This window comes from Panthera pardus, unplaced genomic scaffold, assembly GCF_024362965.1.
Source record: "Panthera pardus isolate Hobbes unplaced genomic scaffold, ASM2436296v1 HiC_scaffold_2, whole genome shotgun sequence".
Lineage (NCBI taxonomy): Eukaryota > Metazoa > Chordata > Mammalia > Carnivora > Felidae > Panthera > Panthera pardus.
The window spans coordinates 45749120-45768512 of NW_026526765.1; the positions used below are offsets into that span (position 1 = coordinate 45749120).

General features: G+C 43.3%; 1 protein-coding gene across 3 annotated transcripts in view; it reads left to right on the top strand.

Annotated features, from left to right (window-relative positions):
• The window catches only part of GRIA1 (glutamate ionotropic receptor AMPA type subunit 1), a 305276-nt gene that overhangs the window by 265890 nt on the left and 19993 nt on the right, over nucleotides 1-19393 (top strand). The gene's annotated exons all lie outside the window — the stretch shown is intronic.

Sequence of the window (19393 nt, forward strand, 5' to 3'; positions counted from 1 at the left end):
ACCTCAGGAATGAAGCTGCTGTGTCTGCCTCAGGGCTCCAGTGCCACAATGCAAGCTGTCACGGGGGCTCTTCTTGGACACCAGTGAGCCTGGAAGATTCCAGTCACCCGAGATCTTCAGCCCTGAGGTTGGAATTGACCTGGGGGCCTCAGCTTGCTATGACTGTCGCTGCCCATGTGTTCTTCCCCATGCCTCACCTTACCCCTCCAAATGTGTTAAACATCAGTGAAACTTGTGTTTGTGTTGTGTGATCTATAACACACCATCCTTTACCAGATACTCTCATATCCAAGTAGGTTACGAACAGAGTTCTCCAGCAACCTGGATTCTTTGACAGAAGGTGGTTTATAATGTTTGTCTAAAAGAAACGTAAACACGTTGTCCAAATGGAAAGTCAAGTAGTTTGAGTCCTAAAGGCTCTGGCTGTATCATGAATGGCAGTACCCGTTCTTTCCCCAATACTGATTTCTTTAGCAAGAAAAAAGGTGGTTCAGGGACACCTGGGTGCCTCAGTCAGTTGAGCATCCAACTTTGTCTCAGGTCATGATCTCATGGTTTGTGAGTTCGAGCCCTGCATCGGGCTCACTGCTGTCAGAGTTAGAACCCGCTTTGGATCCTCTGTCCCCCTCCCCTAACCCCTCCCCCACTGTGCTCTCTCAAAAAATATTAAGACAAACAAACAAACAAACAAACAAATAAGTAGTTCAGTAAAGAAGCAAAGTAGACTTTACTCTCACATAAAGAAGTTCTGGTACTCATTCCAAACAGCTAAGGTACAGTCCTATAGACTCAGGATCAAAAGACATAGATTTAATACTGGGATTTACTACTGTCTTACCAAAGGTAAGTCTTGTCATCTCTCCAACCTTTAGCTTCCTCATCTGTAAAAAGAGGATATTCATCCCAGCCCTTCCTAGGTCCAAGGTGATTGTGAGTTCAAATCTATATAGAAGATAATTAAAAGCAGCACACTGTGAAATAACCTATTATTCACTGATATCATGTCAATTTACAGAGGGATTAAATAATTTTAGGGAAGGGTAGTGCTCAAAGAAAGATGAGAAGTGTTTAAAAAGGTTGCAAAAGGATGAAGGGAAGTTCTTAACCCACATTGACATCCAGGGCTACCTCTGCCTCCACATCTTTCATTCATTTCAATAATATTGAGCCCTGCAATGTTCTAGGCTCTAGGCTTGGACCTGGAGCTACAATTTTGAACAAGCCGGACAGTCTCTTCGCCTATGGAATTACATGCTTGCAGGGAAGACAGTCATTCAACAGGTGATTATTGTTTGATGGTTCATGACAACTATGACAGGTGGTAGTTGATATTGCAGGGAAGACACTTATTCAACAGGTGATTGTTGTTTGATGGTTCATGACAACTATGACAGGTGGTAGTTGATAAAAGACCTGGAGGACACCTACTTCCAGCCATACAGCAGAATAATACTCCTACTATAAAACCTAAATATGCAGGATAAAGTTATAACAAATAGCCATTTTTATGAAAATTAGGAAATCCCAAGGCCAAAACAGAAAAAGGTCATCAAAACCAGAGTGAAATGCATAAGCCGACTCTTCAGGAGCTGCCATAAGCAGGGCAGAGTTGTAAATTATGTGACAATCCACATGAACAAGAATGAGAAGTACATCTAAAAGCATTTAAGTAATGAAAATATTTTTAAAAGAAAAAAACACTGTCACAAGGGACCAGGCATATTTGGAAAAATACCAATTAGAATTCAGGGATGTAATACTATCTCAATGGAAGGGGTAAACAACAAATTAGTCAAAGTGGAAGAGAAAATTATTACACTGGGAGAAAAATGGAGATAATTCCTCAGAATATCACAAACAGAGACAAAAAGACAGAAACCCTGACAAAGAAGTTAGGAGACCTGAAAGAGAAAACAAAATCCCAGGTGTATCTTCTGTGAGTCCCAGAGACAAGAGAGGATGGAGTAGAGGCAGTATTTAAAGGGAACTTTCCAGTATTTATGAAAACATTAATACCCTGATTCCAAAGTTATGTGTCCCAAGCAGATGAAAATCAGCAGCTGATCCACTTGAAACTGAACTTATAGAGACAAAGAAGATCTCAAACACACTCAGAGATAACAAGGTCTAATCTGGTGTGCAGGATGGATGGAATGTGGCCAAGAGGGCTTTTCCAAGCATGCTTTTTTCTCAAGCTGAGATACGACAGGTTAATAGGAGTTAACAAGGTAAAGTAAGAGGAGGGGAAGAGATGAATACTCCAGCCAAAGGAAACAGCATGTGCAAAAATTCTAAGGTAAGAAATCATGGTACAGTCAATGAACTAAAAGAAGCCAAGTGCTCCTGGAACAGGTAATAAAAAGGAAAAAAGGTTAAGTTGAGATTGGAGAATGAAGTAGGGAAGCATTTTGTAAAGTATTTTTGTCCTTATTTAAAGAGTAATGAAAATATATTGAAGAATTTTAAGTTAACTGTCTGAAAATTAAGAAACAAAGGTATCTTTAGGAGGGCAAATATAACTGAATATACCATATGAAGGGAAACCAAATGGCCTGGTATTTATCAATCATGCATCTTTGCCTCAAACAACTTAAAAGATTCTCTGTACAAGTTTAGACAAAGTCCAAAGGGGATCCAAAAGATAGTGTTTGGTCAAGGAAGAGACTTTTATCTCAGAAACTTATACAACATTATCCTAGAAAGGCCCAGAGTAGAGAATGAGCTCTTATATGTCCGAGAACATCAATGATGCTGCAATATTACAGTTTACTTAAGGCTTTATGAGTAAAGGATATTATTTGATCTAAATACATGGATATGAATTTAAGAAAACAAGGCACTGAGAGGTGACATTATTTGTCTAATCAATAGAGTACTTCTGCCATCCATCCTACATACAGATGCCTGGAACAAGATGACAAACTCAGAAAATATTAGATATTTGAGTTACATGAACTCAGGTCATCTGGCACTCAAATGACTTTGCACTATAATAAAATCTACCACTGAGTGAATGCCTACTCTATGCCAGATGCTATGGTATGTCCATCATCTCATATAAACTTCATACCTATAAAGTACCATTATCCCCATTTTACAGATGAAAAACAGAGGAACAGATTTAAGTTACTTGACTAGCTTGATACAAACAGCTAATAAGGAAGTAGCCAGATTTCAAGTTCAGGTAGTCTGATTGCACAGCCCATGCCTGTGACCTAATTCTAATGCTGCACTGGACTTTACGACTGACAGCATGATTAAAGGCAGGAGACTTTACTGCCAGGTTCCCAGTACCTATTCTCACATATCAAGCAATAACACACAACTCAAAAAAAAAAAAAAAAATTAAAAAGCAGACATTTGGAACCCAGAGTATCCACTCATCACTGTGAAGACAAAAGGCAAGAGTAGATGGTCATTTTAATGCACCAAATACCACTTTTTTGAGTAGTAACACTGCTTTTGTGGATTTTGCATGCCTATAGATTCTTTTGGGATAAATGTTGAAAATAATTCAACTTTAATAAAGAAGACCCTAATTCTGTTGTTTACATCTCTGTAAGACATAACAAGCTATTTATGGATTTTGGGAAAGAAAGCAAGAGCAAGGGAAAAATAAATGAAAAGGAACATATTCCAAATATAGATCGCTGATGGTTGATTTTTAAGTCATGTGGCCCAAATAATGGCCACATGCTCCCAACTCTCCCCCCAGTGCTCCAATTGCTCCAGTGGCAACTTTTATGATAACGATGGGGTTTCCTGACTCAAAAATAGAAGAATAATGTTCATCCTAAGATGGCCATGAGTTTCTAACCTAGGAAAATCCCTTTTCCCTCTGTGAGATTCTCCCTCTCATTTTTTCATTCAAAGGAATCATTCTAGCAATGAATAGTGTAGAGATTCCATGAAACATAGAATTGCAAAATGGTCACAGAAAATGTGAGCGCTGCGCGCACGCACACACACACACACTTCAGCCAGGGTTCCATCATATCTTGGCCTCACATGCCCCAAATGGTGCTATTTTCTCAAGGAATAGTCAAATATCAAGAGTCATGGCAACCCAAATGTCACAAAGACCCATGTGCCTACTCCAGCCATCTTAGTAGGCTGGGATCACTGATTTGGTCCCCGGAAAGCATTCTTCATGGCAGAGGAGGAAAGTGAAGAAAGAGTAAGGGATGGTACCTATTTCCTCTGGTCCCCACTTAAAAGGAGCTTACATGTGCTAAAGACAACATGGCAGTAGAAATAAATTTTAATTCAAATTATTTAGAATCAGAGGAAATACTTTTAACGACACTGTTCAGCCATTCACAAAGCTGCAAACTCTTTCTGCAAAGATGTCTTTACAGAAGGTTGCTTAAGCACACTACAGGCATTGCTACAGACTTCCCTTCTGCCCTATAAAAGTGGTGCTTCTGTACCCCTCATAGGCAGATGTGCTCCAGGTTCAGTGCCTGTACCTGCATTAAAAAGGACTTCCCTGGCAGTCTTTCTCCATCACTTGCTCCCTGTAAAGCCAGACCTTACCATACCTACAGGGCACTCACCCCCTTCCAGCCTGCCGAAAAAAAGCTCCAAGTTCCTCCAAGGCAGATCACCCAGCTCTGTCTCAGAAGGTCAGAGAACTGATATCTAAGGTCCAACTGTTCCTCTAAAACTTGCCAACTCTACTTGGCAGAAGCCAGGCCATGGTCCCTACGGAGTGTTAAAAGGCTGTGTTAGTGACAGAATGGTGTTTTTGTCTCTTCTACTCTGGAAACAAATACTCTGATGAAGCGAAGTGGCTCCATGCTTGATTTTCCATTTGGACAGGTGGTGTTTCTTTGAAACAGATGCTGTTTGTTGGCTGTCACTGCATGTCTGGGGTTGGGCAAGGGGCTGAATTATGTTTCTGAAGCCCTTAGGTTATAGATAAAGACCTGCTCAGCCAATGCCAGTCACTAGGGAAAGGCAATTGGTAAATCAACTAATTATGATCTATTGGGCCCTTTTATTGCCAACTGAATGTATTTACTGGTCCCAAGTGAAGTCTCCTTTCTTTATTATGATGAACAATCCCTTCAGTTAGAGACAGTGTACTCAAATCTGCTCAGTATGGGGGCATGGCCCATGTTTTACCAACCCAAGAAGGAAGCCACACCAGATTGCCCTGAGTTTAAATCTCAACTAATGATTCTCCTTCACAAGCCATTTACCAGGAATTTGATGGATTTGCTGAGTTATACCCTAATCAGCACGCTGGTCAAAATCTGGTCTTTAACTGTGACCGTGGTTACATGGAGTCTTTTCTGGCCTCTGCGCTCATGACATGTTTGTTTTCTGTCATGTGTCTTGTCCATGCCAGATGTATGGGCCAGGGGATGGGAGCTTCCTCCTACAGCTTAGTGGATGGTGGATGGGTACCCACAAGTGTCTGATATCCACTCCCTGTGCTTTCCATTCAGTTTCACAGATTCCTTTCTGAATATCTCCCCACAAAGACCTCTGTACACACCTCAGGGGGGAGCAGTGAGAGAGATGCAGTCCCAGCCCCTAAATGTTGTGTCACCAAGAAGAGCTCATGAGCCGAATTACACAGGGGCCTGCTGTTCTACCCAGTGCCATAAGAGTCAGCAACATACAAAAGGAGGAGAGTCAACATTTGAGTGGAAGGATTTATAAAGGTTTTGTGGCAGAGATAACATTCAACATAGGCCTGAAGAAATTGTGATAGATGAGGAATGGGTAGAGGGCACTCCAGATGAAGGGGACCAAATGAGCAGAGGTGAGAAAATGGAGTGGCTTGCTTTCAGGAAAAACAAAGGATCCACTTTAACTAAAGAAGGCATTAATAATTAGAAGCAATTGGCTGAAGTCATACTGTGAAGGATTTCAGATGTCTCTGTATTTTTTATTCAATGTCAGGAGGGGCCATTAAAGGCCACTGATGTAGAGGGATCCTGGGCCAAACAGGCTCCCAAAGATGATCCTGGCAGTGGTTTGCAATGTGAGTCACAGGGAGGAGGATCACCAGCAAAGAGACCATTTAGAAGGCTGTTGCAGTTATTCTGGTAGGGGAGGATGAATGTGGTTACAGATCATAATGGGATGGCGACAGATAGAAATAGTGGGCTCTATGTTCTTCACCAGACATCACCTCTACCTTAAGTCTTAGTAGTTTGGAAAAGAAGTCTGTTATGTGAGCTTTTTGAGACTTTTGTGCTCTTGCCTAAGGCCTGACCAGGTACAAACTGATTCTGGCACAGACAGAAAGTGGGCAGATATGGGGTTACCTCCCAAAAGACTTATTGGCATCTCCTCACTTTTACCTCAGGGGTGCCTAGAAGGTTGAGAAAGGCATTGCTGGGAGGGTTGCAGTGAGAACGGTGGAGGCTCCCAATCACCTTTCTCTTTCCCTATTGCACTGACTGTATCTTGCCTGTATTTGGTGTTGTTTTTTTTTTCAATCAGACATAAGTTAAAGATTGCTCATCAACATTTTAGTCACACTGGTATTCTGACTGAATACATTTTTCTCCCTCACACAACCCTATTCTGGGAAGTATCTACTAAGAACTGTCTGTCTCCATTGGCATATGGCTGAAGGAGGGAGGTGAAGGCCATGACTCAGGAAGAGATAACATAAGGTTTTGTGGGAAGCGTTCCCACTTCCAGGGATTGAGGGTCATCTAGTTGCCCACCTCCATACTAGGACCTCGTGACATGAATGACATCTTCAAGTTAGTTCTGTGGGTCTTTCTTGAACAACATTTTTTTTTTTTTTTGGCTAGTGCTGATCTGAGTGCTACAGAGACCATAAGAGAGTTCTCTTTTAGAGAATCACAGTGACCCAGAATGTAATTGGGAAACAAATAAGCAAGTGCTGATTTGTGTGGTGCTAAACCTATTGTTCTAAAGAACCATCCCCCAACTGCAGTACGTGTCAAATTATCTTGGGAAGCTGGTTAAAAATGCTCCTTTCTAGATTCTCGTTCCTGCGATTTCTCATTCCGCAGATCCAGGGTGGGACCGAGAAATGTGCAATTTTAACAAGTCCCGGGGCAACTCTGTTATAGGCAGACAGCAGTCCATTTTGAGAAACAGGGCTCGAGGTCAGAGAAGAGAGATGGACAAGGTCTGAGAAGGCAGCGGCTTAGAAAGAGAAGGAAGGTTAATATGATGGGAGCATGACAGGGAAACTACATTGAATGGTGTCCAAACCATGATCCTTGGAGTCAAGCAAACTTCATTCAGGTCCAAGGGCCATTACTTCACCAGCAGGTTGACCTCACTTGGTAAGTCATTATAATTTTATGAGCCTCTCTTTTCTTTTCTGTAAAACTGGAGTAATAATACTTCATTGCCGTTGCTCTGAGTTTTGATGAAATAGCACAAAGTACTTCTCACAGAGGGTACTCATTAATGTTAATTCTCCACCCCTCTCCTCTTCCCATTAGACTTACCAAAAAGTCACTTGTGAACCAGATAACATGTTTCCCTTGTCTGTGAAACGCACTGTGTTCATCAGAAATGCACGTGAGCATCAGCCTCACCCCCCCCAGCACCGGCTGCATTAGAAATGTCTCTGAGAACAATTTGTGGTCCTCCCCCACAGAGAACACACTAAAAAAATAAAACCCTGATATTTCTTTTTCTCCCTCCCTCCCACCCTCCTCCCATAGTATAGTACTGTTCAGGGCCTGCCGCTGAGAATAAATACAGTATGTCCCAGGGCAATGACAGGCCTTTTCAATTGGTCCTTGTCTCCTGATGGGTAGCCAGGGATGCTTGTTGTCATGGTAACCCCATGAACTCTGTGACCCAGGTCGGGTCTGATCAGAGACAAAGCTCTCTGAGCAGAGAGGCTGGATTTGCCTGCATCCTCAGAAGAGCCGGAGAGAAAGGGAAAGAGGGAGGGAATGGGGGATAAAAAGGGAGAGAGAGAAAAAAGGATGGTGGGACAAAGAGAAGGAGAGAGACAGAAAGTGTGTGTGTGTGTGTGTGTGTGTGTGTGTGTGTGTGTGTGTGTGTGTGAGAGAGAGAGAGAGAGAAAGAGAGAAAGAGAGAAAGAGAGAGAGAGAGAGAGAGAGAAGAGACTGGAGGTCTGCCAAAGGAGTGCTGCATCAATACAGAAGCTTCTCAGGTCAGAACATGTGGGATGGGTTGTAGAGCAAACTGAGAAATCCTCCTAGGAGACTTGCGAGGCAGCCCAGTGCAAAGGTCCAGGCAGTGGGGTGATAAGGGGCTTGATTTAGCATTTTAGTGGTGATGATGAGACCTATTGTTAACATTTATTGAGCCCTGACTCATCCCCGGAGCTTCTATGAAATACTTGATGTGCATTAGCTTATGTAATCCTCACAACCGTGTGAAGGTAGTATCGTTTTCACCTTGATAGTATAGTTCGGGAAACTGAGGCACAGAGAGGCTATGGAACCTGCCCAGGATTACCTGGCAGGGAAATTGGAGAGCTGGATTTTCAAGCCAGGCAACCTGATTTTGGGACCTCTTCTTGGCCACTGGGCCAAAAAAAACAAAAAAAACAAAAACAAAAACGGATCTAAGGACAGAAACTGTGAGGAAGACATGATGATTCAGAGGATAAAGATCAGGTACTGCCCCTCCCCCAACTCACACATGTACAATTGCATTTAGTCCTGCAAGTCAGAAAGTCATGGTCCTGCAAAGGGAAGTGGCTCACTGTAGCCCTGAGTTCCCTAGGGAGCCCTTTCCTCCTTTTTGCATTAGGAGGCCACACATATCTGTCTGTCCCCAGGATGGGGCCGTAGCACCAGGTGATGTCAATGCCCCACATGTAAAAATGGAAGAAGACACATCCAGTGTAAGCTAAGGTTCCCCACTGACCCATGACAGATTGTACCTAACACACCTCCAAAGATTTTCACGCCTCTCAAAAAACGCTGTAGTGCTTTGGACTCCTTTCACCAAAGAAGAGCTAACCATTTTGATTGACTGTACTATCAGCACAAAGAGGGAGGAAACTTCATTCCTTCCCCACCTACTGTGTGCTGGGCAATGCCTATGCATTCAGTGCCCTAGGGACGTTCGGGCATGAACCCTCCTCTTGCCTTTTGATTTAGGCATTATCATTTCCTTTTCACAAGTTAGGAAGCTAAGATTCAGAGAGGTGACATTCTGCCCAGGTTCTCACCGTGATCTGTGGGATGCAGCTGAAGCATAAACCCTGACTCCTGAACCGTCCTTCCTTCCACATTCCCACCTCTGTGCTAATGAAGACACCCCTCACTGCCTTTGCCACCTTTTAAGGTGGCATCCTTAAAACATGAGGGGAAATGAGACACCAGGTGGCCTCCACAGCCAGAGCACTCCCTCCTGAAGCACCAGGCTGGGATGGAGATCCGTGGTGCAGGTGTATTCTGAAGGACTGTGTTAAAACCACAAAGGCAAATGCACACTTACTCCTGTTACGGCTCTGTTCTTACCATGCCTGCTTGAGAAGCTTGTAAATGGCAGAGCAACACAGAGTAAGAGAAAGAGGAGGAAGACAGAGTGAGGTGGCAAGGATGGATCTGGGGAGATGAATGACCCGGGAAATGAATGGCCTTTACCACGGCAAGAACAGCGACCCAGCACGGGCTGTGATTTGCCTGCTGAAGCACTACCTTCTCCCGCTGGTATACAAATTGTATGTTGCTTTCTTTTAAGAGGCTGTTGCTGTCAAAAATAGCATCTTTTTTTTCCCCCTCTCTCTCCCTCTCATCAGCAACTTTCTTTCAGACTTGCCAGTGTTCTTTTCCAAGAAGGCAGCTGCTATTATACAAAGGCAGAGCAAGGGGGAGAAGGTCTGGGTACCTGTCCCAGTCCTGCCACTCAGGGTTTGTGGGTGTGGGAAGAGAATGTGCTTTGGTGTTGATCAGACTCTCGTTCAGACCCAGCCTCCCACATTTACAAACTGTCAAATCTTAGATATGTAGCAAACAGCCGTACGGACCATCAGATGATTGTTAGGGCCTTAAAGTCAGGGCTGAGGACAAATCCCAGGTCTGCCAGCTAATGACAAGAGTTGCTCAGACAAGTTACTTCACCTTTCTCAGTTTCCCCAAATACAACAACTGGAGGTAACACTAGCATTCACATTGGTGGTTGTTAAATAATTAAATTAGATAATATAAGGTGCTTAGCACAGTGCCTGGCACATATTCAAGTGACTAAGAAATGTTAACTATCATTACTTAATCTCTCAGAGTCAGATTTTTCATCTTCCAAATGGGGTTCCTACTATAAGCTTTGCATGGTGCATAAGGAATCCTTGACCATTAATCCCCTTTCCTCCCCCACTTCTCCTTTCCCTTCTGCTTCCCGTCAACACTGACCATCTATTCTGTTGGTTTGGGAATCTGATCCAAACATGTGGTGATTGCCTTCTCTGGGCCAGACCACCCTCAGCTTCTTTACATCGTAATGAGTGAAATTTCAGCATACCAAGAGACAGAAATATCTGAATGGACAGTTTTATTCTCTTTTTCGCTCAGTGCCCCCCAAAGGTCAGCTAATAGCCACCTTGCTTCCGTCCATATGCCTAAAAGTAGAAAAGTCCCACGCAAATCCTGATTTCTGAGGGCAAGCAGAAAGGAAAGGGAAGGGTTGGCCCTGAGTTGAACAGAAACTCTGGGTCATCTGTTTTAGTAACTTTTATGAATCACCCCATGTGCTGAGATCATGGGCTTGGTAATCACATCTAAGCAGCCTTTGTCTCAGGGAGGAAAGGCTCAGGGAGGAAAGGAGCAAATCCCAGGTGAATCCCTAAGCAGAGTTGACTTGATATCCTAAGGAGCCGGAGGTAGGGAGTCAGGGGAGTCTCCAAACAAAAGAAAGTCAGGCAGGCATATTTGCATATATTATTCATGCCTCCTCAGCACACACATCTAGCAGAAAAAGAACATAATGACCTCTTAATCATATTCTCTATTCTGAGGGGAATTAAATTTATTCCTCTGGAGGAATGTTAAGACAAAAAAATCCATAGCACTATTCAAGCCCAGGCTACTTGTGGCCTACAAACACCACAACTTGTCCCCACTCTGGTGTCTTTTCTCTTATTGCTTCCTTCTTTCTACCTATATTTCAAAGTACGGTCCAGTGAAGCAAGGGCCAACTGTCCCACAGAACCTAGTAGAAAATTTAGCATGTAGAAAACTCCTATTGATTGTCCCACTGACTGATTCCTACCTGGCCAACTTCCATATGGTGACTTTCTGAGTATGTCATAAAATCAGTTGATGTGTCTGGTCTTGTGTAGATTCATGAGAACCAGGAAATACTAGTTCTACTGTATAACTATATAACATAAATTAAACCAACTCTTTTTTTTTAAGTGTTTATCTTAGAGAGAGAGAGAGAGAGAGAGAGAGAGAGAGAGAGAGAGAGAGAGACAGAGCATGAGCAGGGGAGGGGCAGAGAGAGAGGGAGACACAGAATATGCAACAGGTTCCAGGCTCTGAGCTCTGTCAGCACAGAGCCTGACGCAGGGCTCAAACCCATGAACCGCAATATCATGACCTGAGCCGAAGTCAGACACTTAACTGACTGAGCCACCCAGGTGCCCCAAACCAACCAACCTAACTCATGAGTCTCTTTGGCCATTAGTAATGAACATCCTAAAGGCAGCAGATGAAAGCACAGGACTATGATCACACAATTTAATTTTATCAATATTCCTGGCATAGGATTTTTCAAAGCACTAAAGTAAGTGCTCTTAAGGAAAGCAAGATGATTATGACATTGGGACCCCTAAGACTGACTAGCTAATGCAGGGGCTGCAACAAAAATGCCCCCAAGGGCCAGGTAAAGAAAATGAGTAAAATGGATTTGCATTAAACTCTTACATGTTTTCCTTATTTTTAATAGACCCATGAGTACAGTCACTCTTTCTCTATTCTAACAAAATAACAGTGCAAACACTCTGACAAATAATAATTATGGTTAACATTTTTTGAGCACTTGCTATATATGGCAAGCACTCTCTAAGTCCTTAGATGCATTCCCTAATTCACGTAATCCTCATAAGAACCCAACAAAGTAGGTACTGTTAAGAATCTCATTTTTAAGATAATAAATCAGTGGCATAGTGAGGTTAAGTAAATTATCAAAAGTCACACAGCTAGTGAGTGGCATAGCCTGAATTTGAATGCAGGCAGTCCAGCTTCAGAGTCTGTTCTTTTATCCACCACATTATCCTATAAGTGACAGTCTCTGAGTGATCAGAGAAAATGATGGAGACTTGGTGAACAAAAGAATATATGCCTATGTAGAGGGAAAAGGGTCCACTCTGTTCTGATTTAATATATTGCTGTGTCAGAACGTTGCCAGATCTGGTTTTTCAAAGAAACTGGAAATCTCAATTTTTGCATGCACTGTTCAAACGTTGAGTGTTGGTCACAGTTAAAAGAGGAATAGAGAAGACACAGGCTAGTACCAACTAATAGTAATACAAAAAAGAGAGGAAATCCCATGAAGATGATAGATGATCAATAGATCAGTAGATGGATGAACAAGGCACAGTGGGAAAACCATGCAGGGAGGGATTAATGTCTTACCCTTCAGGTGGGAGTCTGGGGAGGCACCCAAGAGGAGGTAGCAGTCCCCAGACAGGGCCCCAAACCAGTGGGGAGAATATATACGAGCAAGACGGGGAGAAAGATATTTCAGGTAAAAGACCCAGCAAGCATACAGTACAAGAGTGAAAGGGAGAGTAATTCATGCATTCTTTTTCTATCTTTCTATTGCTGTTTGCAGCAGGGAATCATTCCCTCAAATGAAATCGCTCATGGAATCCCATTATAAAAGACAAATGGGAGGGGGATGCTGCTGAAAGAACAGAGGAGGGGCTGGAGGTGGTAGTGGAAAGGGGGAGGAGGAAGAGAGCTAGAGACAAGTTTGGGCCCAGGGTGGGAGACCTGGGAGATCAGCGTTCCTCTCTCCCTCGGGAGCCATTCTCTGTCACTGGAGGAGACCATTCTCCAACATGATGACCCTGTGTATTTTAAAGTCCACAAGAAAATAATGGTCCTGCTGGCCTGCTCAGCATTCTGTTCACATTGATGTCTGTCTTTTGGTGGCCAGTCCTTAGAATAGGCCCAGCTTTTCTTCCTTTCATTGAACCAGAGGTGGCTGAGATGAGACCAGTGGGCTGGCTCTTGCCCGGAATGGTGTTTTCACCCCCTCTGTTAATTGTAGGGAGGCTTTCATTCATTCCCTCCATTATCTTTTGTCAAGCATCTCTGAAGTGTCTGATACAGACCCTGTGGTGGGGCTGCTGGCAAATGGTTCTGTGTGACAGGACTGGATGTGGTTTACTATGAGCTGCAAGTGCACTGCTTCTCACAACGTGGGGCAGGCTGGGGATCAAGCATGCCTCCAGAAATACCTTCTGTCCGTAGCACCCCTGCTGGAGGGGCCAGACTTCCGGTCGCCATCCAGGTCTCTGCACTGTACCAGGTGATGCTAGCCAAAGGACCCCAAAGAAAGTTACAGGGCCTGGAGCGCCTGGGTGGCTCAGTCAGTTAAGCATCCAACTTCAGTTCAGGTCATGATCTCACAGTTCATGAGTTTGAGCCCTGCGTCGGGCTCTGTGCTGACAGCTCAGAGCCTAGAGCCTGCTTCAGATTCTGTGTCTCCTTCTCTCTCTCTCTCTCTCTCTCTCTCTCTCTCTCTCTCTCTCTCTCTGTGTGTGTGTGTGTGTGTGTGTATGTGTGCTTCTCCCCTGCTTGTGCCCCCTCTCTTTCAAAAATGAATAAATAAACTTAAAAAAAAAGAGCTACAGGGTCAGAAATAGATATCACACATGTAAAACTAGTATGCAGCTTCTGGGGGTTTGGGTAATACAACATATATTGTTGTGATACAACTATATTTCAGAAATGTAAAGCTCCTTCATTCAAAAAAATTCATCAAAAAGCTTTTGTTAGCTATTGTGCTGGGTTCCATTAAAGAATTCCTCTGGTTGGAGGAGCCAGCCAATGGATAATAGCATGATAAGCTTACTATTCTAGGGTATGCAAGTACAGTGGGACAGAAAGGAAGGCCTGATGCGTTCTGCCTGGGCCTTGCAGGAGGATTTGCAGACAACAAATGCCAGAGGCTTATATGATGAATGGGTTCTACACAGTGGCCAAGTGTACCAGGTAGAGCATGTGCCAACACAAAGAGGTGTGGCTTTTGTGGCACTTCCAATCCAGCCACTTGTCCACAAGTAACCCCAAAGCACTTTAACATCTGTCATCTCATTTGCTCCTCACAATACAGACAGCTGGAGCTGGAGCTTGTAATTATTCCCATCTTACTGGGAAAACTGAGGTATACTTGCAGTAACCAAATATCCTGGTTTGCCCAAGATTGAGAGGGTTCCCAGGATGTGGAACTTTTGGTGCTAAAACCAGGAAAATTCCAAGCAAACTGGGACCAGTTGGTCACCAGAGGCACAGTTACAGGTCTTTCCACATATCTTGACCAGAGATTAGTGAGGTACTCAAACCAGACTCAGATTCTTTTCTCCACCTCAGATGGAGAAATAGAGTGCTCTACATATGGGTTTTTTTTTCTTTTTTTTTTTAAACCAATTCCTTTGTGTTATTTTGTACAGTCAGAAACCAAAGGCAAAACATCTGTCTCTAGCTGACTCAATGGCTGACCAACATTCCTTTCTCATGAGATCCCAGGACTGTCTGTTCCTTGAGTATACTCCAAGGGGAAAACCACCTGTGGTGGTCTCAGGTGAAGGGAACTTTGATCTTACCTGTATTCCCTAACAATACCTGGGGATGTCTGCATTTTAACTGAGGCTCCTGACATAACCCCACTAGCTATTTCCATCTGCTTGATCACTGTTTAACCTCTCCCACCTTACCTACCACTCCAAGCTACTGGGCCAGCAGAATCCCATGTGCTCTTAGCTTTCTGCCCTGTCAGTGATGATGTTTACCCTAGATGGTCCAAACCGACAGTGTCATAATCTATACTATAAAGACAGAAGGGGTCTTTGAAATTATTATCTAAAAGGTAGGTGATTAAGAGGTGCTGTCTAGGATCCAGGTCCAGAAACACCCAGGCCTGTCCTAGACCCAACCACTCTTCCCCTTAAGAAGGGAGGCCAAACATGCTTTGGTTCTTGCTGAGGCTGTGGCTCCCACTCCAAGCAAAATGACCCTGGTTTTGCCTCAGCACAGGAGCAGAAACATCCAACCAAAGAAGGCCCTCAGCAGAAGTGGTTTACTCATCCCTTGAAGACTATATAGGAGAGGCTGCTGCAGGGCTCAGAGAGAGGTATAAGGGGAGAAAGGAAGTGGCTGGACCTGCTTCACAGAGGGAGCACCCTGGTCCTCAGAACCCTCAAGTCCCATGAAAGGAAGAGTTGGAATGTCCATGCTCACTTGTACACCTGACCTTTAATTGAGTCCAAGGAAATTCTCTCCCTCCATGGTCCCTCTAATGCCTTTAAACCTCACTTATCAATAGCTGTCCTTCCCCTTCTTGAGGACAAATGCAGAGATCCTCGAAGTCTTTTCCCCCAGAAGTCCAGTGGATCCTAGACTAGAGGTGTCATGGACCAGTACGGCACCAAAAAAGAAAATGGTGGTAGGGACACATGACAATGTTTTTTCTTGCCAAGGAATCCTGGTATCTTAAAAGAAACAAAACAGGGGCTCCCGGGTGGCTCAGTCGGTTAAGCATCCGACTTCAGTTCAGGTCATGATCTCACAGTTCATGGGTTTGAGCCCCACGTCGGGCTCTGAGCTGACAGCTCAGAGCCTGGAGCCTGCTTGGGATTCTGTGTCTCCCTCTTTCTGCCTCTCCCCTGCTCGTGCTCTCTCTCCTTCTCTCTTGAAAACAAATAAACATTAAAAAAAAAAAAACAAACCAAAAAAATGACCATTTCTCATCAACATAATATAAAAAGAGAAGAAATGTGTTAACACTAAAAAAGAAGGAAATTTCACATGAAGGACTGTCCTTTAAATGGAAAATTTTAGGGGCGCCTGGGTGGCTCAGTCGGTTGGGTGGCCAACTTCGGCTCAGGTCATGATCTCGTGAACTCCGTGAGTTCGAGCCTTGCATCAGGCTCTGTGCTGACAGCTCAGAGCCTGAAGCCTATTTCGGATTCTGTGTCTCCTTCTCTCTGACCCTCCCCTGTTCATGCTCTGTCTCTCCCTGTCTCAAAAATAAATAAAACGTTAAAAAAAATTTTAAAAAAAATAAACGGAAAATTTTAGCTTTCTGAAAACTCACTCTACAACCTTATCATTCCTTATTTTCCCATTGGGAAGTGAAAACTTCATCACAAATTGGCCTGGATCTTTGAACCAGCATTATGGAACCACGGATTGAATCCTTTTTATCCAGCATATGAATTCCCTCCATGCTTTTCCTGACCAACAGTTGTCCCATCAACGATGTCCCACCAGAGTGCCACTTTGCAAATAAATTCCCTGAGAGCTATAACAGCTCCAAAGTTTACCATCTCATTGAGCAGCATTCTGTGTCCCTGTGGCTTCATCTCTCTGATCTAATTCTGCCCTTCAGCATCGCAAATAAATCTAATTCCTCTTCCATTGGCAACCAGTCTCCAAGTTTCCAGGTGAGCCCTGTTTACTTTGCTGGATCCCTGGATTCAGGGATAAAGCTTTCGACGTTGTCTGTTCCTCTCATATGAGTCAGTATATTGGTTAATAATTGATACATAGTCACTTAGGACTGCCTGGCAGTGTAGAGGGGCTGCTGGTCTGAGTCCTCTCCCTGCTTAAACACCTTACCTTCCCTGTCTCCCTTGCCTGCAGGTGAAGACTTGACTTCTTGGCAGAGCATTCCAGGATGCTTAGGATTTGGACCCAGTCAGCTGTTACAGCCTAACCTCCCAGAAGCCCCCCCTTGTGACCACATTTGGTCACATTTGAAATCCTGACTTCACTCCCCTTTTCACAGAGCATGCCTGGAAGGTTTTCGAACTCCCACTCACTATCAGAATTAAACTCTTCCCTTTTCTGGTGCTTCCATAATTCTTTATTTTAAAATCGGATACAGTTTTCCATGAACTATTGGGAAGTGTTTCTGCCTCCCACATGAGACTGTACATTCCTTGAAGGTTGAGGTTTATAACTTGCTCAGTTTTTTATTCCTACTAAGTACCTAGTACTCTACTTAACACTTAATTGGCCCTGATAAATATTTGGTGGGTTGACTTGAAGACATCTACTCTTTCCACCAAAGCCTTTATAATCAAGTTAAAGGCTAAGGCTAATACACATAAAACAGTGGTAGGCAGGGCAATGAATTGACTGCTGGGTTCCAGGGAAGTTCAAAGGAAAGGTCAATGAGAAATCAAGCGTTCATGGAAAAATTCAAGGAAAACATGGGGAGCAATGCAGGGCAAGTGGTGTTAGGAGAGAAGTGAAGGAGAACAGCAAGTTGCAAGCACAGACAAGCAGGAAGCAACACAGTGTTTGAAGGGGGACAGGATGCCTGGCAGCCTAGTGTGATTAGAACTGAAGCTTCCTTTGAGGGAGGAGAGGCACAGCATATCGCTGCAGGCTGGGTATAAACTCCAAGGGCTGTTTCATCCAATACTCCTCAGATGCTCAAATTCAAGGTTTTGAGAGAGAGAGAGAGAGACGGTTGCTTTAAAACTGAAACCCAGAATTCAGTCCTTAGCCTTTACTAAAGCTGAAGCCCAATTAAAACCATCTGAAATCTCTCCCTGGACTGTTTTTCCCCCCAAACTTCAATTTCCTTGCACGTATATGATAATCAAACTTCTCCACAGTGGCAAGTCTGAATACATAGGATTTTAATGAGTATAGGTCATCCTGGAGACTACATTTCTAGGGTTCCAACTCCTCCCTTCTCAAGACTTCCAAAGATAATTCCTTGATTCAGATACTCCCCTAGACCCATAGGCTCCTGTGGCTGAAAATCAGGGGTCGGTAGTTGACGGTTTACCAGAACTAGCCAGCATAGCCCCAGGTTATTGTCCATCTAGCAGTATCAGCTTTACCTCCTTAAAAAAAAAAAAAAAAAAAGAAAGAAAGTTCTTTGGCCTCTTCCTTACAGTCAGCTTGTAAATTAGCATCTTATGAAATGGCCTATCATGAGGTTTTGTTCATTTGCTGCCTTTGCTCTGCTGTGGGCTTGGAAAATGGAGATTCTTGGATGTTACAACTGTGTGCAAAGTAAAAGTTTTGAAAAGGTCTGACAGAGTTGGGGGAGAGAGACCTAGATAATCTTTCTCGGGCTTGTTAATGCATATAATACCTCATGTGGGGCAAGCTGGAAAGCACAGTGGTTACATGCACAGACTTCATCCATGCAGAATGGAGTTAGAACCTTAGGCAATTTATGTATTTGTCTGTGGAATGTAAATAGTAATAATATGCGCACCAAATAGGGATGTGAGGATTAAAAGAAATAAAGCATGTAAAGTACTAAGTACAATCCGTGGCCTATAATAAGCTCTCCAAAAAATAAATAAATGTTAACTACAATTATCATCCTATGATCCTGTGCATTTTCTTTGCACACTTTCTGGGCTCTTTCTGTTATGTTCCAGATAGAGGAGTTTACCAAATAGCTGAATTAGAGGCACATAAGGTTATTTTGCACTTAGATTTCATCCATTCATTCATTCATTCACCAATAAATAAATAAATAAATAAAAAGGTATTTCTCACTTTTACACTGTATAGAACATCTTGTACTAAATATTGTAGGGAGGAGTTTAAAAACACAGGAACCATCATCTCTGCTCCAGGGAACTGACAGTCTATTTGAGGAGACCCATCCAATACACCAATTAGCTAGAAGATTACAGCATAAGGGACCAGAGTTAAAGTCCAGAGAATCACCCAGAAAGGGACATTCAGTGTTGAAATTTAATTAAATGCTTTTCCAGGAGTCCCTTTTTCAAACCAATTGTGAGATCATGAGCCCACCAAAAAAGGACATAAATTTTCCCCATATTTCCCATTGTGGAACTTGTGCCATGAGGAGGGTCCACTGTCTCTAAACACTTCTTCCCACTGTTGACCCCAAACTGGATTTTGTGCCTGAAGAGAACAAACAGGGGAGAGCTTATTTCTGAAGACAGAAAAGTGGTCTGATAGCTCACAGCAAAAATGAGAATTAAGAATTTGGTAAACCTGACATTTGTTCTCTGTTTCAGTTACTCCCTGTACTCCTCCCTCCCCTACGTTGAGTTTTTCTACCTACATTATTTTTAAATACAAAGATAGAAAAAAAGGGGGGAGGGGTCAAGAAATCTAGGCAGTGGCTGTTCTATCCCTGCATTGAACATCCCTAAGGAAAAATCCCAAAGCCAATCATTGCCCTTTGTGTGTTTGGTCAAGACTAGAGTCTCTTCTGTTTTGTTTGTTTG